The 24,626-nt window shown below is 36.7% G+C and overlaps 1 protein-coding gene and 1 long non-coding RNA gene across 19 annotated transcripts in view; one reads left to right on the forward strand and one right to left on the reverse strand.

The window, feature by feature from the left end:
* Positions 1 to 246: 246 nt before the first annotated feature.
* On the reverse strand, positions 247 to 11,098 carry LOC308664348. Its single transcript, XR_014025655.1, has 3 exons — positions 11,052 to 11,098; positions 7,860 to 7,998; positions 247 to 428 (listed from the first exon to the last, which is right to left on the reverse strand). It is a non-coding gene; the product is annotated as an uncharacterized lncRNA (long non-coding RNA).
* A 4,126-nt stretch (positions 11,099 to 15,224) lies between these two features.
* Positions 15,225 to 24,626, forward strand: part of FOXP1 (forkhead box P1) — a 678,799-nt gene continuing 669,397 nt past the window's right edge. For 4 of the 18 annotated variants that reach the window (XM_081321526.1, XM_081321537.1, XM_081321532.1 and 1 more), the window contains exons 1-2: positions 15,228 to 15,323; positions 17,808 to 17,915. The gene's annotated coding sequence lies outside the window, so the exon portion shown is untranslated. Of the gene's footprint in view, positions 15,324 to 17,807; positions 17,916 to 19,052; positions 19,131 to 24,626 lie in introns of all 18 variants that reach the window. The other 14 variants (XM_081321530.1, XM_081321529.1, XM_081321525.1 and 11 more) reach the window with 10 other exon arrangements.

Below are 24,626 nucleotides of genomic sequence, written 5' to 3' on the forward strand. Positions count from 1 at the left end.
TTGGTCACCTAATGAGAAGGAAGTACTCACTGGAGAAGAGCCTAATGCTGGGAAAGATTGAGGGCAAGAGAAGAAGGGGACGACAGAGAATGAGGTGGCTGGATGGAGTCACTGAAGCAGTAGGCATGAGCTTAAATGGACTCTGGTAGAGGAGAGGAAGGCCTGGAGGAACGTTGTCCATAGGGTCGCGATGGGTCGGACACGACTTCGCAGCTAACAACAACAACAATAAAGTTTTTGGGAAAAGATAAGCACAGTTAACATTTATTTTGAGGAGTAATTCTTGCTGAGGGCTTATTTGCAAAGCTAATTGTAGGTCCTTAAAAAAACCTTATATTTTGGTCCCCATTCAAATAAGATATGGAATATTTTGCAGCTCATTGTGAATCACTATGGTTCCTTCTCACTGTATTGATGTCTTCTGAAAACTGAATAGAGACATAGACAAACATGAATACGTTGTGAGATAAAATATTTGACATTTTCTACCTCCATATTTGTATATATAAATGTTCAAGAAGAAACTAAGAATACTCCAGAGCCACCCAGTTTTAGTGAACTCAACAATTGTAATTTGCAGATTCTTCTCTACCCACTGTTCCTTAGTTGTATATATCTTCAAATGTTCAAAAAGAAAAAAAGTGGTACATTTGAAACCAAAACTCAAGATGAGAATCTGAGCTCCTGTTACTGTGGCTTCCTTGGCTCTGTCTTCTACATAATAGTGAAAGTTTAGTAGGTGTCGAAACATTTATGAAAATCAATGAACAGTAATACTCTGATAAACATCCAAAATGTAGCACATACATTGGGTGAATTTCCAGGTTATCAACCTGAAATATCTGTCAGCTGGGATCCAAGAAGGAAATTATTGTGATTTTGCCTTCAGTTCAATTAAATACTGGCAATGAAAAAATAGAACCATCCAGTCACATGTTCTCAAAATATCCCTTCTAGATCTACTTCCCACTCTCCATTTCCCATTTATTTATGGAAATCCATCAGTATGCAGTGAAATTTGCTAGTAAAAACTATAAAGGCAGCCTGCTGAATATTTGTCATGATGTTCCTCTTAATTTTCCTCCTGGTTTAGCTCAGTGGGTTGTTGCACCCACTTGTTTTTGTTCTGTTATTTTTGCTATTGTTTTTTATTTATTAGACATAAAAAGGAAATAAATCTTGATATATCTATTTGCTATATATATGAAAAGATCACAAATCATCAGCTACTGCACGTTTCAACTTCTCCCATAATGGTCATTCTCACATGATACAGCTTTTTAAGTGGATTGATATAGCAAAGTAGTTTTTTTTTCCTTTTCAGCTGGAATATCAATTTCAAAAATGAGGTATCAACTATTGTTTGTTCCTTTTTTCCCCAACAGACTTTGTGAGATTTTGGTACAAAATGCCATTTTTGTACGAGATACTATTCAAATTGCTTACCATAAAGGATTGAACATCACATCCTAAGCATTAGAGTCGACAATATTCCTCCTCCTTTTCCCCAGGATTTTCAGTCATCTTTTACAGCAAAGAATTCTTGGAAACATTATTTATTATTGTTTCCAAACTTTCATCTGCTTGGTGTAGATATAAATATCTCAGTTGGACTTTGGACCATTGGAAGTAGAATAGATGCAAGGAAAATATTTCTGCTCAGTATATTAAGACTGGAATAATCTGCTTCCATTAATAAAAAGTATTGTTTTTAATTATGTATTATTTAGCTTATGACATACAATGTCAGGGAAATCTACATATGCTAGACACAATGTAGTCCTGGCAGCCTAGATTGATAGTTTATTCTGTTCAGCGCTTGCGCGTCTATCCTTGGTGCACTGCAGCGGGTGAATCAGCTTTACGCCAATTAGCTAGTGGTGCTTGGGGTACTGGATCTTCCAGGCTCCTCCACTGGTCTCATTTTGCCTTGCCTTGTGTTGCAACGCCTCACGTCCGGCCAGATCCAGTGCTGGCTTCCACTCTCCACAAGCACGAGTTAGGTTTTCCCCCCCAAAATGGTACCCAGGGGGAGGGCGTTCTCTGTGGGCGCGCCGGATTTATGGAACCATCTTCCGGTTGAGCTCCGGATGGCGCCTGACCTGCGCTCCTTCCGGCGCGATCTAAAGACGTATCTCTTCGAACAAGCTGGCCTGGCCTGATGGGATGGGTTGGGTTTTTTATTACTTTTAATGTGTTTTAACCTATTGTAAGAGCTGTGGGCATTTTGTTTAACCTCTTTTAATTTTTGTATTTTGTCTTTTAACATGTATTGCCCTGTTCACCGCCCTGAGTCCTTTGGGAGAAGGGCGGTATATAAATAATAATAATAATAATAATAATAATAATAATAATAATAATAATAATAATAATAATAATAATAATAATAATAATTTATCTACTCACAATATTGCATGCTTTCAAACTGCTGGTTGAGCAGGAGCTAGAGGTCAAACAATGGGGGCTCACTTCATGTCATACAGCCAGGTTGGAACAACTGGGGTGGGGACAATTTCTGGCCAGCAGTTCCACCCTCAGTAAGCCACATCTCCCCCCTCATTTCAATAATCTTTATCTACTGAAGAAAAATATAAGTGTTTTCTACTAAAAATCCAAGGAATTTTGTCTGTTGAAGCAAATTACATAGGTATTCATACTACATAGTCAAAATAAAAGAATACATGCTTAAATGTAAATGTATGGAGTGTAGTATGTTGAGCAATAAAAGTATTATAATACTAGCTCAATAGCAACCTACAGACCTTTGTAGCAATGTGTGAAAGACAGCACGGTTGACAAGTTGTGGCAAATAAATATTTAAAAAAATATAAGAGTCATGATCGATCATGTTAGAAACAATTCTTTCTTATGATGAATTTAGTAATTTCATCTTGATCACGTTCCTCAAAGACTCTTCTTGGAGACATATAGTGTACAATATTACAAGAAGCCACCAGCAGCCTTCTCTTTGCAAATTTACCTTTAAACGTTCAAGTTCATGGTTATCACACATTTGTGGTGGTGAATTGCATAGATCACCACCACAGCCAAGATTTTTCTTGTTTTTTTTTCTTCCGAGTTCCCCACCTTTCAGTCTCATTGGATAATCCAGTTCTATTACCAATGACGAGAAAGCCTCAACAAAATTATGTATAGGCAATCCTTGTGTAATGACTGCCTCATACAGCAAGACTATTCAGTTATGAAGGTGCTAAAAAAATCAATAATTTTGCAACCTTTTCAAATTTATGATTGTCACAGTATCCCAGTTATGTGATCAATTGAGATCACTAAATGAAGACTACCTGTATTTATTTACCTCTCTTATGACCCTCCTTTGTATGACCCTCTATTACATCCCTTTCCTTTTGACTCTTGTAGGGTTGATCCTGGAGTTGGGGAATTCCCAATTTATTATCTCATTTTATTCAGTCTTTAGAAAAAAAGATTGAATAATTAAGTTTTAGTAATATACTAGTAGCAGTAGTATTTCTTTGCTTTTTTAGCTAACCAGGTAGCTACATCATAACTAAAAATTAATGTATGTTATATATAGTATGTATATGTTGTATATAGTATGTTTAGGTGTGTGTCATGCATGTGTTCATTTTGAGAGCAAGCAACTAAATTCATTTTTGATGTGTGTCCTTGTGCTCACAGTAAAAAAATGTCAATAAAGGTTATTTTACCTAATAAATCAATAAAAATCTGAACTGATTTGGGTTGCTTATTTTATATTATGATTTTTAAAATTATATTTGGTGTAAAAATATAAGTAATAAATATATTTGCACCATATAAACATTAAAATCAAATTGAACATTATTGATTTGATAAAATCTAGGCAAGAATTTTTAAAGGATGAAACAATTATTTTTCTCATGTTTTCCTGATCCTACATTTATCCTACTTTTTTTTAAAAAAATAAGAAGCTCAAGGCACTGAATGTGAAGTGGATTGAGCTAAGTGAGTGACTGGCCCAAAGTTACTTAGCCAGCTTTCACACCTAAACATGTTCAAGAAATGTCTTGGGGGGGGAAGCAAAAAAGCTTCATGCTAAAGCAGAAAAATCTGAATAAAGAATAGTTATGAAGTGTTAAACCAGTTTTCACTTCATGCCTGAAATAATCTAAGAACATTGCTAGAAATAAAAATTTTAATCTTGGAAGTTGCAGAACCGATTGTAAAAGTCTATCTTTTCATTGCCTTTCAGTGGTTTGCTTGAAAAGTAATAAGTAATCACAAGAGTAATATCTCTGTTTAATCAGATGGGATAAAAATAAGTCATATATTTACACCTATATTTGCACTCTGCATGTTAAATAAAAGCTTAAATAGAAATAACAACTTTATTGTCACTTTGAATGTACACCAATTGGCATACATCAAAATGAAATTTCATTGCATAAAGCTCTCAAAGGGTCACCACCTCCGATATGCACTTCTTGTTCATGGCCAGCTCAAGTTTCAGACCTTCCATTTTAGTCTCTATGGAGCGAACGATGGCAAACAGGACAGACGGAAATGGGGCTCCATGTGCATTAGCCCTCAAATTAGCTTGTATACTTGCACGACAACCTTGCCTTCTTTTCTTTTTCTGATCCTGACTCTTCCACCTTTTCCTTAAACAGGAAAAGGAATATAAATACTAATGCAGTTCAAGACAGTGTTACCTGGATCATGCTTTAATTTAAATCTTCATATAGATGAAGAGCCGCTCAACCCTATTATAACTGTCACTGGATTATATTTTGATCAGTCATAACCTTTATGTAGCAGTGCCATCCCAAAATAACTTAACATTCGGTTATGCCAATAGGGAAGCAGAATATCGTAACTAATATATTCTGGTACGCCAAGATAAATTGGTACATCTCTGACCACAATTAACACTCTTATTTTGGAATCCTAAATATTGAATATAAACAGACTAAAAGTTGTTTTTGATAATATAGGGTAGTATCCACTTGGTGGGAAAATTACTGGTTTCATCTACAGGATGGGGAGAGGATTCCTTTTTTTCCAAATCCTAATTATCTCCTCTGGAGAGCAGGCATTTCCTAGAGCAGATGTTGGCATTGGGGGAGACCCAGGAGCTGAAGCAGAATGGACATTAAGAAATGCAATGCTGAATTTCACAAATAACATTTATATGTGATAATCTGGATGTCACTATTAAAATTAGGACACTGCTACTCATTTGTTAGGCAGCCTCAGGTAAACCACTGTTCTTTCAACTGCAAATCCAACATTAGCATATGGTGATAGCATTTTATTTGTGTGGCCAGGATGAAGATTTTCACCACCACAAGTTGACTATATAAATTGCTTCTAGACTTTCATTAGACACCCTCAAAGTAATAGAGCTCTGCTTTGTTTTGGGCATGTTTTACATGAAAAACATCACAGATCTATTTTGTAGAATTTGATTAAAAATCTATTAGATAACTAGACTAGGAGTTATTACCACTACCAATAATGGACTAAATGGGCAATTGCTGCCTCTTTCTAAGGATAGAAACATGCACATTAGAAAGCTAACTTCAATGCAGATTTGGCACTTCATATAACACGTTGCTGGTACTGTTTTAAATTTGTTTGCATGGTCTAAACAGCAGCTGAAGCACCAATACACATCCTTGGTGAGTGTAAAAGTATTTCAGCAACAAGTGAAATTCAGTGACAATCCCTTCAACTGTCCTGTTCCAAAATGATGCAATGGAATTGTGGAGCTTATCATATTGTTTCCAGAAAGTGGGGGGAGGGTGCTGGATTTTTGAGCAACAAAGAAGTTGTGTTGGTCAAGGAATCAGGTCATTCTGTAATTGTGTAACTATTTGTCTTTAGCTCAGTCTTCTGAAGGATTTTGATTCTTAACTACAAAGGCTATTGATCCAAGCCCACATTCCAAGATTCAATAGATAACAATCTCCCTCTCCTCTTCTATTTAATTCCATCCATCAATATACCTAAACTTGTTTCAAAGGAATAGAATTATATGATAGTTGTTTATGAGTAGAATACGTTTACAGGAAATCTAAGAAGGGTCTGGAAGAATAAAATACAAAAGAATGTTGTTGCACTAAACAAGAATTTGCTCTAGACATCAATCCTTTATCAGTGACATTTAATTATTCTCCTCAGTTACATTCTAACAGTACCTTGGTTAAAAACTATTTATATGGGAAAGCTGAGATATAGTTTATTTTATATTGTAAATCCTAAGAGACAAAAAAGTGTTTTCCAATTTACAGTGAGCTATAGACTTACATATGAAAGTTAGCTAACATTAAAAACTATAGTACTCAAGAAGGAAAAGTACCAATAGAACTTTCTATGTAAAATGTAGAGGAAATTATATCAAAAAATATGTCAGGGCTTTCAAGCAAAATGAAAATCTCTATAACTCAAAATGTTACTTAGAAGTATGCATATAATTGAAAAATTTGTATTCAGAATACAAATGTTTGAGAAAACTATATAGGACATGTGGAAAAAAATGTTTGTCAAAGTATTGAAGAAAATATACCGTAACTCTTCTTGTGATTTTATTTAGGATGATACAGAATTTGCAGGCAATGGAATAACAATGGAATACATTTAATAGTGTTTTGGATCAGGAATAGACCGTTTTCAATGTCCCTTATCAGGCTAAGAAAATACGTGTAATAAGTGAAAGAATGGTTATTAAAAATAATAAAGGACCCGGCAAAACAGGCTGTTTAGCTGATGAAATCATATGAGTAAGTTCTTTATTTTTTATACCTCCCTGCTCCTTGAGTAGAGTAGCCCACTGTGGTGTATGACATTCTGCTTCTGGATATTATGTAAGTTTCAAAATGGCCATTATGTTCAATGATTTTAAAATTCAGAATGTTAGTGCACAGACACATATCATTACACACAAAAGCGTCTCTTTGGATTACTGTAAAGATTTCCTTTGGGTGTTTGTAAAAGGGCTGTAGAGAGGCAATAAGAATGCACACTTCACCCCAGCCCAATCTCACACTGACAGGGAAGCTGTATAGTGAGAATGTAATAGTGTTCAATTGAGTGTGATTACAATCTGCTGCCTGGTAGACTCTCTGGTCACACACAGTTGCTAACTCAAATATGTACAAGAGCCCATGCAGCCACCTGTACAGGATTTTTTTAAAAAAAGAATTGTGGCACATTTAGGTATTGCTGCCTTGACTCTTCTCAACCTTTAATGCTTCCTTCTACGTTTGACAATGCTATTACACACCCTACTATAGAGGATATTTCAAAATAATACCATGAGCAATTCTACGGGTTGGATTTTGGATGGCAGGCATACTAACCACTACACTTTTTTCATTCATGCTGTTTGTATCTAAGCCCCCATCCACTTTGCATTATTATCCCCATCTCCTGAAAGAATCAGGATCCCTATCAGTATCCCCTAGCTATCTATTCTCTTCATTCTCTGCATTGGTATTTTGGAAATGTACTAGTCTTTAAAAAAACAATGCATAGAGAATAAATAAAACATTAAAAATTTAACAATATGCAAAATAGCAAAGGAGAAGGGAAAAGGGGGAAGGGACAGGGAGAAACTAAAATTGGGAGCACAGGTAAAAAGCTACAGAAAAAACTAACTTCTACGTTCTTTAGCACAAACATAAAATATAACAACCCTTTCTTAAAATCATTAAAAAAAAACTTAGAGAACTTTTAAAATGACTTTCCAATATGGCATTATGAATATGAAATTATATTACTTCTGATGTAGTTTTCCCCCAAAAAAATTCCTACTTGAAATTATTTGGATGTCCTTCCATAACAAGCCATTTTTTAAATTTATGTGACATGATATAGGCAAAGAATAGATGTCTTACCTCATTACTATATTTCATTCTAATTATTTTCCCTCTTCCTTGAGCCAGCCACACACAGTCTCCAAAGACAATTAGAGGCACACAATGGACACCACAAATAGGAAGACAGAAGCAAATGTACCTGTTTTGTTGTGTGAAACTGGGAGAAAGAAAGAGCCAATATAACAGCATGGACTGGGTCAAAGAAGGAAGCATAAGTAAAAAGTTTATTTCTCTCTCTCTCTCTCTCTCTCTTTTTTTTTGCATTTTTTCTCATCTTGAAAGGAAAGGGAAGGGCTTCTAAAAATCCAGCAGTGGTGACTTGGTCTTTCTCTTTTTCCAGTATAATTTATTAAAAAATAAACAGAATAGCTTCATCTTTCTATTAAATGAAATACCCTATAGATCCAGATAAAATTTTCCGATATCCTGTTATACAGACAAAATGCAAGAAGAGCAACTTTATATGAAAAGTGACATTAAAGACATGGGAAGAAAGAAAGAGATTTGTGAGATTAAGATGCAAGCTATCAATATTTTTTTTCCAAGAGAAATGTCCACTGAGGTCAATGTGTTTTATTTATGGCATTTAATAATTCTATTATACCAGTATGGCTTTGCATATATTAGAATTATCCAGCCTTGCAAATGAGAATGGCAGGGAAAGCACAGGAAGACTTTTAGCTTCACATTATTACATCTGAAATACTTTAAATCTGACTATTCTGGAGAAGCCCCATAACATCTTAATGCCTATCTAACATCTGTAGAAATCTGATGTAATTTAACTAAACTAGCATGTTTACATATTGAATAATACTTGGTCTAAAATTCTTTACAATAGCAGGCTGTAGCAATTTTTTTCACCAACTAAGCCACAAAGCTGCAAGTTAACCAACACATTTTCAGTATAAATTTAACATAATTTTAGTACAGTAGCTGCATATACCCAACAGCTTAAAATTCTACAAAGGTATCCAGGTTCAAAATAGTAGAAGATATTCTGCCCAGGTAATCAATGAATTAAGTAACTGGCTTGCAGTAAGTGACAGATCAATTAATTGTATTTTTAAATGAACCATTATTATATCCACACATACAGGATTGCTTGCTTCAGTTACAGAACAAAAATAAAATTACAATGTCAAAAAGAATATTTGACAAATTACTAGAAGCGTTACATACCTTGCTCAGAAAAAAGCACTAGCAATGAACAAATTAAAATCCTTCCCCTCTTAAACCCTCCTATTTTCAGTCTTACAAAGCTCTGCATTCAGAAACACAAGGCAAAATTAAAACAACTGCCTTTCTCTAATAAACGATAGCATTATTTTGCTATGTGTGTATGTGTATGATGGGGTAAACAACTTCAAAATTAATTTCATAGTTTTCCTCTTGACGAAGGCTTGTTGATGGATTTGAAGGATCCTCACAAAACATCTAAAATCTGAAAGACTCCAGGAAATGTAGCTCATAGGATACAGGGGGGTGGGGCAGAGCAATGGCTGGAAAAACATCCTGACTTTAAAACTGTAACACCTATAATTATAGAGGCGTCATAACCTCCATTTTTTTAAAACTAGCAAGCTGTAGTCATAACCTGTGTACACCCTTACCAAAATCTGCCAAGTATTCAATCACACCTGGGATTAAGGTTTGAAAGGGGAAGGAGTTTCTCTCTGTTTGTCTTTGCACTTGTAAAACAACTACAGCAGTAAACAATTCAAGAGCAATTAACAATTGCATAGGGGGTAAGGAATAAATCCCACTGCTATTATTGTCAGAGGAATTAATCACATTTTATAGAGCTGGCAGACTGGCTTAAATCAGCACAGCAAAAACAAGACAGCCCATCTTTTTAATAATAAACACATATTTATTCAAGTACTTTGGCTTTTTACAGAATGCCTGCCTGCCTGGTCTTTTTTTTCAAAAAAGGTTGAGCAATCCTAACATCTCTACCTATCGTAATTATTTTTTAAACATTTTGCTTTTATTCTTTATGCCTTTTCTTCCAGTTGGAATGAAAAGCTGGGAAAAAAGCAAAGAGAAAATTAAAACAGGTTGACAAAAGTCTCCACCTCCATCCTAAGTCTCACATATTTACAACTGATTCATTTTATTTTTAGGTAGATGAGCTACAACATGAAGCTTATTGTTTTGGTCTTTTTCATGACAATTATGTCTATTCAGTAAGAACATGTTATGGCATAGCTTTCTTAATATGATTATAGATTATTCTTTAAAATAAATTTTATCAAAATTGTTAACAGAATAAAAAACTAACAAGAATATTTAGAATGAAAAAAGGAAAAAAGGAAAAAGAAAAAAAACAGACATAAAAGAAAAGCAGAAATAAAAAATATAAAGTAACTTGATTTTCTTTTACAGCAGTTGTAAGTATACATATAAAAATAACAGCGTTGTTTACATTTCCTCCAAAATCTATTATTTTTATTTGAATCTTTAAAACCATATGACATTATTTTTTTGTTTCCTGCAAAAAAACAATGTTTTTAATCACCCTTAAATTATATTCTGTCTCTAATTAAAGCAGTCTATTTGGCCATCCTAACAATTTCCATCATCTTCACTACCCATTCCTCCATTATGGGTAAAGTCAAATCTTTCACCTTTGTGCCTATAGTAGTCTTGCTGGAATCATCATATATAGAAACACAGTTCCATAATTTTTTTCCAGATGCTTATCCATCAATCCCAAAAGAAAAGTCTTGGTTTTAATTGCATTTTCAAAATCTTCTGTAATATTACATGGAATAGAGTGCAATTTTTTTTCAAATATCCACCAAGGTTAGAGATTATTCTTTAAGCACATCTACATCTAAATTATCTTTTGCCATACAAATATTTATTTTTAATGATTTCCCTCTTATTTAAAATATAATGAATTGCAGAAGGCATAAAAGTACTTTGTTCTTATTCTATAAGAATATTCTGTATCAGAAGTCTTTTCTTAAGAATTCAAATCTGCAGTGTTTACTTTTATCGCCAAAAGGTGGCGTCATATTCCCATATCCTTTCTTCTATACAAAAATCCTTGGTTTTAATTTGCCAAAAGAAACTTCCATTTGATTACTGATCAAGAAATTAAAATGTGCTCTATATGAGTGCAACGTGACAGTGTTGAAAATGAACAATATGTTAAGCTGCAGTTAAGATCCCCATTAATATCTACCAAATGGACATACAAACCTTCATCATTTTGGTTGAACAGATATTGGAATGTAACATCTCATACTGGAACATAAAAAAAGACTTATTATTTTATGGTATTTCTTACTCCAAAATACTAATATTCTACTAGCTATTAGATTTATCAGTAAATGCATTTGAATTCATTTGGACTTATTTTTCAATATATATCTATAGTAATATAAGTAAGAAAAATATGAAGCAATGAAATGAAATTTAAAAAAAATTAAAAATGATTATGAAACAGGGAGCTTGATGGAAACTTCTAGCATCCTTATATCCATTAATTTTCCTTTACAGAAGGCAAAGATACTATGACAATATTTTCTCCAAAAAACTTGCTTTCAACATTAACAAAAATGGAACTTCAGAACTGAAATGACTAAAGCAATGCTTAAATGCTACAGTATCCTTTCAGACTCAATATGAATTATTTGTTTTGACTGTAATCCATTGGACACGTATATTTTGAATCAATTCCTTTTATAACACTCATCATAGTATTAAAACCAATCTGAGCATTTTGGAATGAAAATGCAAAATATTTATCAGTTCGTACGATAATTTCTTTAATCTATGAAATTTACAGAGGTATAAATCTGTAAATTTACAGAGGTGAAACAGTAAATCTATATTTGATTTATATTAATCAAAGCAGAAAAATGATTTAAATAGCATGATAATCTGGTGCATAGAATTGCTGCATTTTTACAGTGTTAAGACTCGTGTGACATATATGTATCATGCAACTAATGAAGCATTCTAATAGCTATTAAATTGACCTGGGAATGTTATCAAATTTTAGGAGGTAACCTTTGTTGTGGGCAGGACAAATGTAAAACTGTAGTGTGCTTTACAACCCAAATCTAAATTTAATTTCTTATATATAATGTATTAACCAATGTAAGAAATCAACATGTTTATCCCATATGACATCATGCAAAAGATACATGGAAAAACTATTTAAAGTATCAACAGAACTGAAAAATGTCTATTGAGTTCAGGAAAGCCAGTATGTATTTGTTTCATTATTCCATCCTTTCAACAATTTTGCAAGTTAGGTCACTAGACAATTGGACCAAAGGCCTACTTTAGAGACACACATGCATTCAATAAAATTTTACCACAGTTTAAGAATTAATGCTGAAAATTTTATATGGAGGACATTTGGGTCCTATATGGTTCCCAATCCCTCTAACAGTTGTCTTTGGCAAGACAGGCAGTATATAAATTATATAAACAAGCAATCATTTTCTAGAGAATGAGGTATTTTCCAAGATCAGTACAGGTGGTTTTCTGTCTTCTTTCATGCAGATCAATGTGAAATATAATCAAAATGTATTAGATATATGGAATCCAAAAATACATGAGAATTTACAAAAAATTAAGATTGAATTAGAATACAATTCAGACCAGAATTTATTCTAACCCAAATGCTAAATGTTTATCATTTTGCCCTAAAGATAAACATTTACGTTTAATTTGAAATAGGCTTAAATTATTTTAAACTGTATTTTTCCCAAGTAGATTATTATTCTAATAATGCTAATAATATAGTTAGACTGGAATTATTTGTAAAGCCATGCATGTATAACTGGTTAGGTCTTCTATGCACATTTACCAAGTTCAAAGTTATCTACCTTCTATTCTTTGGTTAACGTTCATTCGAAATTAAGCATTTGTGGAAATGCTTAAATGCTGTAAATTTCCAGTGGAAATTTTTTAAAAATGAGGGGAAAAATGAGTAAAATATTAAAATTAGTTTAAAATGTAAGACAAATACTTTGGTAACTGGGATCCCTTTCCATATATGATGGGCAAAGGGCCATATAATTAACAGAGTTACATATGCAAAACCAAGGACTAGGCAAAAATAATTGTGTATGAAAGGTTTATATGTGCAAGGTTAAACTGTAGGCCTTTTAAAAACTTGCATATAATGAACCAGTATTTCATCCCAATACTTACCTGTAATGGGTTAAAATGGGCATGGATATTTATAGAACTCCTATAACATAGGTGTAGATTATTGAGGCTATGAAAGTGTATTATTAGGGATCCATTCAGAGCCCATATTTATAAATAGTATAACATAAGCGAATAAGTCTTTAGATTATGCACGTCAAGTATAGTGTATTGTTTAGTGGTTAAACCACAGGTCTCAGAAACATAAGCAGCTTTGAATATTACTCACAGCTTTACCACTGACTCATTGTGTGAACTTGATGCAGGTAACATAACCTCTTCTGTTCCCTGATTTACTTATCTATAAACATAATGGACTATGATTCTGTATTACAGGACTAGCTTGAACACTTCAGAAATAGTTTTGAAGAGCTGATTACTCATATATACTAGAAAAGATACCGAAATAGCTTTTTTTTCAGCCTGTAAAGATTGTCAATAGGCTCAGTTAGGAGAATGAAGGCCTTAGTGCTACAATTAATACTGGCCCATTACATTAGGAAACACATTGAATTCAGAATGTTTGCAAAATGCCTATCTTGTCTGTTCCTAGAAGGGGACTCTTTATCAAACTCATCTAAGCAGCTACAAATGTTAACAACACGTTAACCCTTACCGCCTTTTAGGGGTTATCTCAGGAAGAGTTCAAGTTCAGCAAACTGGTGAAAAGAATTGATGTTTGAAGAATGCAAAGAAAAACTTTCTTCCCTTCATCTCCTTCCTATGGAAACCCATCTTATGAAAAGAAAGCAAACTTTTTCTGGAGTATTATTGTACTGCAAACTCTTTTTTTTCCCCCTTCCAAAATGGATACAGAAGCAGGTAACTTAGGTTAAAGTCTCACTGACGTGGTAGCCTGTGGCCAAGGTTCTACAAAGGAAGAAGCAGGGAAGGCATGTAAATACCCAGCCACCCTCCTTCCCACCACTCTGAAAAACCAAAACCAGGAGGAAGTTTTGTTGTTCTGTCCTCCGGGAGCCTTCCTAAAGCAAGCCTGTGACTTGAACGCCGAGATTCCTTCCAGTCGAGAGAGACTTTCCTCACCTCTAGAACAAACAGGGCGAGCGGGAGGCAGGAGAGCGAGCCTTAGATGGTGGACGGGTCTGTTTCTTTGCACACATGCGTTTGTCCTTCTAATGAACTTTCACCTCCCGAACCCTCCTCTTTTCATTGAGTAAAGTGCAAGGGGCAAGTGTGGGGGAGAAAGGGGAGAAGAGCGCGCAGAGAGAGAGAGAGAGAGAGAGAGAGAGAGGAGAGGAAATTGGCTCGCGCAGCATTTGCACTTTTGCATTCTTTTCCTTTCACTCGCCTCTTGTCTGTGTTTTGTTTGTTTTCTTGGGGAGGACCTGAGATTCCTTTTTTTTGGAGATCCCGAAAGAATCCAACAAAGCGAGCCTAAGATTACCTAATTGAAATCGCCTCTCCTCTCCCAGTCTCTTTCCCCCCCCCGTCCCCACGACCCGCGACCCCTTCTGTTTGCTCTTCTCCGGGCTGCCTTCTTCCTCTTGCCGCCCTCCCTTTAGTTTTCTTGGCTTTTCTACCCTCGCTCCCTTTTTCCCCCCATCTCTGCGACTCTTCTCCGGCAGATTTTCCCCCTTCCCCACCCCTCCCCGGCCGGCTCCAACACCTCTTTGCCGGGCTCCGTCCCCTCTGCCTCCTCCTCCTCTTTCCCCGATTTCCCTTCTTTTTGCAAATGCGATGTATCTCTCCCCCCCCCTTTTTTTTTTTTTGCACTGAGCCTTGTTTACCCAGCAGGTGGATGTGACGTCAGGGACTCATAACAGCAAAAAATAACAAAATCTCCCTCCGCGGGGTGTTATTTTTCCTCACCCTTCTCCCCCAAAAGCGTGTTTTTTCCGCGCAAAAAAGCCCAACGTTCTCGCGGTGGAGACTCGCGGGGCGCTTGGAGCACAGCCGCGAGCAGGCAGGACGGCGGCGGGGGATCCCAGGGGGCGAAGAGGATCGCCCTCCCTCCTCGTCCTCCTCCCTCCCTCCCTCCCTCCCTCCCGCTGCTGCTGCTGCTGCTGGATTGCCTTGCCTTGCCTGATTACTGCTGCTGCTCTCCGCTTTTGGAAAGCTAGTTCCCGACTCGAGCGGAGGGCTCTATTGTTATTTATTGTGTGCCTGTGTTGCACGCTGTGCCTCCTGCATGGGGCTGGCTGGCAGACTAGAAAGGGAGAGAGGGAGGGAGGGTGGGACGGAGTGAGTAAAGGGAGGGACAGACAGACAGACAGACAGACTCACTCACTCACCCGCCCGCAGTGGGGGGAGCCCCTTAGCTGGCACCGCCAGGCCGTTTTCCAGCGGGTGAGTTTGCCATTTCGCATTTTCTCATCCACTTTTAAGTCTCCTGTTTTGTTTGTTTCTAAATCCCTTCAGTCTCCTCTACAACACCCCCCCTCCCCGGCTCGGACCCCCTCCTCCCTTACCTTTTCACGCTCTTTGGCATCCCCCTCTTCTTCTTATTCCACCCGCCCCCCCCTGCGCCCTAGCTTTTGCATAAAGCCCTAAAGACGCAATGGGAAAAAAAGCTGCGGGTCTTTCACCTCCGAGGCTCTTCCTCTTTCTTTATGTCCCATCTGTGCACCTCATTCATCTCTTTCCCCCTCCTATTCTTTCTTCCACGCGCTGGACGATGCACACATGACCCTAGCAAGTTGGAAGCCGCCTCTGCTCTCTGCCCCCGTCGCTGTGTGTGCGTGCGTGCGCGCGTGTGTGTGTAAAATAAGCCCCTCAAGCGGGGGGGGGAAAGGGGAGGTGGGAGCGATCGGACACGGGTAGGGTTTGCTGGCGGGGCGGGTGCGCTTCCTTTGGTAACTCCGGCCACTTTATGGCGAGGAAGACGGGGAAGAACTTTTGAGTCGACTTGCAAAACAAACTTTTGCCCCGTATTGCTTTTGCCTTCTCTTGCTTTCCTGCAGCCAACTTCAATGAATAGGCCTTTGGGACTCGCACCTTACCCGCTCACTTAACTTGAACTCGCCGGTTTTCGTCCGCGTCCGCGCGTCCGCGCGGGCGGGCGCGTGCACACACACACACACACACACACACACACACACACACACACACGCAGACAGCACGGGTTACAGTTCCGTGCTCTTCTCTTGCTTGAGCGTGCGCGGTTGCCGCCAGACTTCCTTTCCTACCTCTCCATCCCGAGGGTTTTTGTACGAATGTGCAAACCACAAGCAACAAATCTGCTAGTTCGTGCACTCCAAGCGTTAACTTAACCGTGCATATGAGACTTGCATTTAATGGAACAACAATCAGACCTATCGAACTGCTAATGTCCCCTTTGCCCCACGCCGACCGTAGCGTAATTTCATTACAAAGATACCTTCGGACTAGAGGTTAGAAACGCTCAAAAGATACGCAACTGACAAAGCCGACACGGTACTAACCTCTCTCGTTTCTTAGACCACGCCGGCCAAGTACTTCTGCGATCGGTAATCCACGCTACTACGCAAGTGGACTCGAGGCGCGCAGAAATAGTAACTTAACGCATAGAAAAAAAAATACCTTGAGGTCCAAAGAAAGGAAAGCGAGAGCAGACGCCACAAATTTACACGTTCACGCGCGCGCGCACGCACACGCTCCCGCTCACACAAGCAATGTAAGGAATGTGCAGGTATGTCGAAGGGTCGTCGGAAGATTTCTTCCCTACACCACCCCCCCCCCGCCCCGCGCTCGGTGTCGGGCATAAGGAGAACTTCCCGCGCAACGAGCCGCGCGCCTTTTCTCTTGTGCGAGTAGCGGTCGCCGCACATTCCGGAAAGACACGCTCGAGGGAGCCCCAGACGTGCTATATTTCCCAAGCGCTCGGTAACGCCCGTCCACAACGGCAACGGACGGACGCATCCTTCACACGAGCGGCATCACTGACTTGGGTCTCCCTCTCTTTCTCTCTCTCCCACCCCCCCACCCCCCGGTCAAGCAAAGCCCCACACTTCAGTACCATAATAACCTCGCACTGCTGTCCTTTAGCCCGGTGCCTGCGCTAAACTCCCTCGGTCTGGTCTCTGTGCTTGACACTGGTTTACTGCCTCCGGATGTGCCGAGGGTTTCGCCGCCTCCGGTGGCCGTAGCGAGCCGAACGTCTTCGCAGCGAGTTGGGGGAAAAAGTTAGAACGGGGCGCTGCAACTCCGCTGCGCGAGCTGTCCCAACTCCGCACCCGGGCCCTTTTGCTTTTTCCCTAACTCCCTTCCGGGGCCACCTCGGTGCCCCTCCAACTTCTTGTTAATTGCGGTGCAGGCAGAGCTAGAGTGATTTTGAAGCGTGACAGTTCCCTACCCAAGCACGGTCTTTCCTGGTTGTTTGTTTTTTTTCACCCTCCCTGTGCTTGGAAATGAGAGCACGTCTTCCCATCTCACCCTCCAGGCAGCGGCTGCTTCCCCGTCTTGAGTGCCTCGGTTGTAGCCGTTTTTTGACCTGCAGTTTCCCACATCCAAGCATCTTGCCATGATTTGCTTTTGTGGGGCATCACTTCTGCAAAAGAAAAAAGAAAAAAAAAACCAACAACCCAGCAGATTCCAGCTGAGTGTGGAGGAGGTTGAAACAGGAGAGTGAAAGGGAGACTCTGTGTGTCTGTCACAATTTTAAATCCTATTACTAGAGTAGAGTTCTTGATTTCCTTTCTTGCAAGTGCTTTCCAAGACAACCCCCCCCCAATCCCTTAGACACAAGCACATATTTTCCCCTCCCTCTTCCAGGTCTTAGCTTTCCCATCTCTTAACCAAAACCTATTTTGTGGAGACTTATTGAAAGTAGCCTTGGTTTCTTCTCGACTATAGAACACACAAGTTTTGCCTGCCGAAGATCACAGGAGCAACAAGAGCCCCTGAGTTAGGAGTTGGGTGCTGACGGTAGCAATCACACCATTACAGAGCTTTTTTCTATAGGTAAGTTATAAGAACCAGTGGAGGCTTTAAGCATAAAACCCGCTAGAGGATGACAGTTGTGCATCATTCCTAAAGAACAAAAAACCCCTTCAATTTGCCAGATGTGTGGGCTCAGATTTTTTTTTTATTTGCTTCAAAGGATAGAAATGAGAGAAAGAAAGGGTGGCATAAAGAATGTAATGTCCTTGTTTTTAAGTTTAAGACTAGAGTTCAGGAGTTTAGCAAACAATATAAATGCTGTCATAAAAGATGATGGCAATTGTCTCCTTCCCCATTTCATCCCATCCCGCTTGATAACTATTAATTATTTCCAAGTCATTGTGTTCTGATACTGCTGCTAGCTTGATTACTAAGTGTATTGATTTTACAGTGTCTACATCCGACATGGTTTAATTTTTTTTACCCCATTTTCTTAAATAAAATACAGGAAGACAAAAAGTGCAGGAACAGCCATGGAAGACAGTGGCCCAGCTTGTGTTGGTTTCAGTTGGGGTGGGAATATTGAAGTTACATGCCCAACTTGATCTCTGGAATGTCTATGAAACATTCTCAGTTCTTTGGCAGATAAGCTGTTTTTAGAAGCATATATTTGCTTTGAGATATAGTTGTTCTTTGAGAATGAGAACCCTTAGAAGTTTCAGATTTCAGTTTTGATCAATATTATGAATGCATAATGGGGAAAAAATTATATATAGTTTGTATGTTTGATACATAGAATGTTCATACGTTGTTGAATTATACCATTTAAAAGAGGCATACAGTTTATTTCCTATATTCTTGGTAGTTTTAGCATTTATTTTGTTATATCTGATATTATGAAGTCACAAAAGTTTCATGAGAATTTTTGTACTTATAGATAATCATAGGGAATAATGCTAATGCTTCTTTGTTTAATGCAATTGCTTCTACTTTTGATTGTACAGTGCCAAAGAGGAAAGGAAACCTTTTAAATACTTTATGATTTTTATATATTTTTTTAATGAAGAAGAAACAAGTATTTTCCATGCTTAAAATGGAAATAGCCACCGAATTCTATTAAGCTCAAAATGAATCTGGGGCAAGAATTGCAATTTTAAGAGGATTGTAAAGAAATTTGGACTGATTTAAATGATGTGTAATTCAATTTCATGTTTTTAGTACTATGCAGGATGAAAGAATGAGAGAACCTTGTCACTTTTGTTCAAAATGTGTCAGCTACAATTTCATTGCAAAAAGGTATTTCAGCTGTAACTTCTTACATTGGCAGCATTCTCCCCTTTCAGTCTTTTTAGTCATTGTATGAAGGAGGGATGGAGGGGGGGGGGTCACTGTTTTTTTAAAGTAAACAGCTTCCAACAAGTGAACCTTGACAACCCAGATTAGGGAAGGCAGCAGAGATCAAACAAAGCTGCTGCCTGGCTGTCGTTAAAAGCAGCTTCACTGAAGGATTCGGAGTATTCGATCAGGCAGCGAGATTTCTGTGTTCAGTTATGCAGAAATGGACAATTACAAATACTTGGTTACTAAATCTAAAGATAACTTGGAGGAAAGCTTATCTGTATTATATTGGTTTTAGATTTTTCACCTAATTATTATTTGAACCACTAGTTAATTTAAAGAAAGGCTACCCCTGATTGGACCGAATTACTTATTTATGCTCCACTGATGTGCAACTGTCTTTTTATCTCCCAACACCTTGAAGTGCAAAAGATGAATGCTTGTGCTCTCCAGAATATATATATAAAAATGGTCAGAAAATAAAAGTTTAGCTCTTTGGTAATAGACTCTCTGCCTTGTCAGGGAAGACAGGCATTTTCCAGGCTATAGAAGCATTCCTCTATAGACTGGAATAGTTTCATTTTCCAGTAGTTTTCTATTTTGTAGTTTTAGAAAGTTGAAATAATAATTTTTGACATTCCAGAACATAGTAGTGCCACTAATCACTACTTAGAATTTTGTTAAAAATGAAAAGTTGCATTATATTTTTTCCCCCAAACATTGCAAGTATTAATCATAGTATAGTATTTTATTGATTTTGAATGTTTAAAAATAGCTTTAGATATAATTGCCATGCAGTCTTGCACTGTTTACTGAGAAATAAAATACATTATGTTCTGAGGGCTTATTTCTTATATTAAACTTGGAGTGCAAGCTTCTTTCTTCAGTTATCAGAGAGAAACCTCATTGAAACCAGTGGGATTCCTTTTTGAGAAGTCTTACTAGGATTACATTACAGTGTGTGTTTACTTTTTTGAAATATTTTTAAGATTTCTGTAGTTGATTGTTTTAGTGATGTTAGTTTCATGTATTATTTTCAGACTAGTTTCTTGTCATTGTTTTCACAAAAGACATTTAAAAAATTACAAAACTCCCATTTGCAGTTATAGGTAAATTAGAAATATAAATGATAGATGGCTATTAATGAATGATTAAATATAAGCACATATTCCTCTTGAAATACATCCTTCGTAATCCTCCAAACGTATGACACTGAAAGTTTTTTTTAATTATCAGTGTATTTATTACCTGATAAAGAACATGTACAATAAACATACATATGGCTCTTCTGCCATTTGTGTTAATATATAACATGCCTGTCTTTAAAAAGCTATAAATTTAATCTTCTTTCAGCATTCTTACTAACCAGTATAAAAATAATTTATTTCTGCTCTGCTAAGAAAAGTAAGCCCATGTCTTTTCAAGACCTTATTTGTAAGGTGCTTTTGTAATGTAAGTGCAATACAGTTTATAGGTAAAAGACTTTCATTTAATTGGTTATATGTGAACTTTTACACTGATAATAATGCAATAATGAAATCTAACGTTGTGTTGTCTTATATTTGGAAAAGAGTGAACTTTTCCAAATTGAACATAGATACTGATGTTCTTGTGTTCTGCTAGTCTTTTTTTAACTGAAAGTTAATGGGTATAATTAATGGCAATTCCCAATGAATTCTTTGGAAGGTAAATTACACCTGCTGAATATTCTTTTATGTGAATAAATCAGCTGTTAGATACAGTTTAATTCATATGCAAACCTATGAAAACATAGCAAAGGATATATATATATATATATAGGACTTGAATGAATACTTTCTCCAGCGTCCAATAATGTATAGAATGCAATAGTGTTTTTCCTTCAAAATGTTGTAAACTTTACAGAACGATGGTCTGACAGTATAATAGTATAAATTTATTTATGATTCTATACTAAAATAAGCTTAAACTCAAATGGAGTGTCAATAAGTGCTGCTGTTGTCTTTTGCTGTCATGATGATCTTAAATTATAATTTAATTCACTGCACTGAACATGAATTTTTTTCACAAAACTCAATAAGATTTCATAATAAATTTGCATGTAGGCTTGTATAGTTTTACAAAGCAACAATATAGCAGGATACTACTTTACCTGTTTTTGAATGGGACAATATTTTATTGTTTTCTAGTGTACCTTGAAGTCAAAGGAAACTGCCGTATGTCCCTTACCCTTTTTCTAAATCACACTCTACTGTTGTAGCTTCTGGCTTTTTAAAGTAGTATTGTAAGAACATCAGATTTGTGTGTGTGTGTATGTGTGTGTGTGTAAGTAAAAGAGAATGAATAACTAAAAGTTCTACATGGAATCTATGGTAGCTAAGTTCAGAATTTATTATGTAAATAAGTAGTTAATTATCTGAACTAATAATGTAAACTTTCTGATATTCTTTGGGATGTTGGAAGGATGTCCAGAGAAAGTCTGCCTTGTATCAGAGAGTATAACTTCTACTTTTTTATCCTTTCAATTTACCTCAGATCATTTTTAGTGAATTGAACAATTTCAGGTAAAAGATCTTAAAGACAACTCAAAGGGAAAAAAACCACAAGTTAATCTTAACTTTTCCTTAAAGCTGTAACACTATTTTATGTTCTTGGGCCCCTGTGAATTCAATTCCATTTGTAGCAGTGATGTTGAAGTTCTATATAGCATTATAATTTATAGTTGCTCTGTTACAAATATTAAGGAATATGCATCATTCTGAAGATGTATCTGTTTTAGTATATCACTGTTTAAATCTGATGAGTATGCATATCTCACCTGAAGCTAAAACTCAAATACTTTGGCCACCTAATGAGAAGGAAGGACTCACTGGAGAAGAGCCTAATGCTGGGAAAGATCGAGGGCAATAGAAGAAGGGGACGACAGAGAATGAGGTGGCTGGATGGAGTCACTGAAGCAGTAGGCGTGAGCTTAAATGGACTCCAGAAGATGGTAGAAGACAGGAAGGCCTGGAGGAATGTTGTCCATAGGGTCGCGATGGGTCGGACACGACTTCGCAGCTAACAACAATGCATATCTCAAGCTGTGGCGCTTGAAGCACAGAAAGGATACCGTATTCTTTCTGACTGCTATCGGGATCATATACAGTTCCAGTTGGGTTCTATTTTTCCAAATCTGGGATAAAACCTTGACACCATGACCCCTTATTTGGATTCCAGTTGTGAAGTAGCGCAGAATTTACTAAGCATCAGATTAGACTGATACGGAGTGGGTTTTCTTGCAGTTATATTATCTTTTTCATCAATTTTTAGTCACTGTTATCTTACATAGTCACTGTAATGTAATTAAAATATGTAGAAATTATAAGAGTAGTCAAATGGCAGAATTCAGCATGTGTACTTTTAAAGTAGAAGGGACTCATATTTTCAAACAATTTTAAATATGCAATGAATGTTGCAGATAAAGAAGTCCTAATACTTTGCCCATGATTATCAGACTAGCTAGGTTGTTTGCTTGGATTGGTAGTGAAGATAATAATTTGATGTGTATAGTTCATATTTTATAGAAACATTAGTGATGATTAGTGTCTTCTTCAAGCTACACATTGCTACAAACTATAATTTCTTAATTGGAACAATAATAGAATTAATGATTCAGGGACAATAGCAAGAAGAATTTAATAGGTGTACAAAATAAAATATTGAGGGTTTCAAATTAAGCAAAAAAAATTAAGTTTGACTCTTCTCAGTTTTATTATTGGATTAGTCATGATTAAAAAGATATTTAAAATAATGCTTCAGGATTTGAATATAGACTTATACACCCTAGTAGGTAATTATAAAAGTTGTACTTCTAAGACATCTGGAGGGTAACTAGGTAACTCAGTAATTGTGTAACTATTATCCATGAAGTCCAAGAACAACATGGCAATTACATGAAATCCAGAAGTTGTAAATGCTCCAACACTGGAAGTTTTTAAGAAGAGATTGGGCAACCATTTGTCTGAAATGGTGTAGGACAGACATGTCAAACTCGCGATGTCATGTGACATTGTGCAACGTATTGGAACTTTTTCCCCATTGCCGGCAATGGGGTGGGCGGAGTTTCCTCATGACGTGTCTGGCCTGTGGGCCGGCAGTTTGACACCCCTGGTGTAGGGCTTCCTGCCTGTGCAGGGTGTTGGACTAGAAGGCCTTCAAGGTCCTTTCCAACTCTGTTCTTCTGAAATTAAAATACAGATTTTGGCTATGCCTTTTTAATTTCTGTGGGTTTCATAGATACATTATTATATATGTGCAATATTTTGTATAAAGAATGTTTGTATATGTATGCCAAATAACTTGCTTACTTGTAAAATATTTATCCAATAAATTCCAAAAGTGAAAATAATTTTCAGGATTTAATAAGGTCTTTAATAGCAGGAATATCTTCCCCCCCAAAAAAAAACACTTTAAAATCTCTTGTCATTTTAAGTAATTTTTTCCATTACCAGTCTTTCTATAATGTTTAAAAATATCACAATTTAGTGCCTTGAAATTATAATTAAGCTGTAGTAATTTAAGATTATTGGAAGAGTGCAAAGGGCAACTGACGCTCTTTAGAAGTCTCATCTCAGTGTTTAATACTACTCAGTCATGAGGTTAAAAGAGTTTCCTGAGTGTAAGTACTTAAAGGAACTGTATCATAAACAATATATTTTATATTCTGACAACTAATAATTTATTTAAATTGCATTATATGTATATTAAATTTAATTAAAGACACAAATAGGATTGAATCCTATAAATACCTTGAGAGATCTTGTAAAATGGAATTCATATCAAGAAATATTTACAGTTTCTCAAATTATATTGAAATATGCACCCAGATGTTCTAACTATAGATTTTATTAAAAAGAACAACTCAGCAGAATATTTTCAGACAAAATACTAGCAATGCAAAGGCCATTTTCCAATGTATATTGTACTTTTAAGAATTTATTCTGAAATGCTGGTAGTCATTGTTATGATTATATTATGTTTTATTTTCTGAGTATAATAGTGTTATATAATTTGTTTTATCATATATTTTATGTCGCTGCCATAAGATTATGATGCAATAGGTAACAAAACTAGTTCTAGTTTTTTGCTGCACTGAAAGGCACAAGCAGAAATTCTGATCGTAGTCTCATCATAATCATAGTCATAAAGCCTTATTTTATATGAATAAGAGTTAAGTCCATCAAGATTTTTACCCAAGTGTGTGAGCACTTTCTGGAATGGAAGAGTTAAAGATGTACAGTGACCTCTATGAGACTGAATTAAAAATCCTTAAGTTGTACCTAATGGTAGGAAGGAAGTGCAAATGGCTCACAATTAGAATATAGGCTATTGGCAGACATGGCAAATTTGTCTATTTAACTCAAATTGTTAGATAAATATTGTTTATTAAGATGAAGCAATTTCAGATATAGGGCTTTCCTACCTATTCTGTTC

Source organism: Vipera berus (genome assembly GCF_964194415.1).
Source record: "Vipera berus genome assembly, chromosome: 2".
NCBI classification, from domain to species: Eukaryota; Metazoa; Chordata; class Lepidosauria; order Squamata; family Viperidae; genus Vipera; species Vipera berus.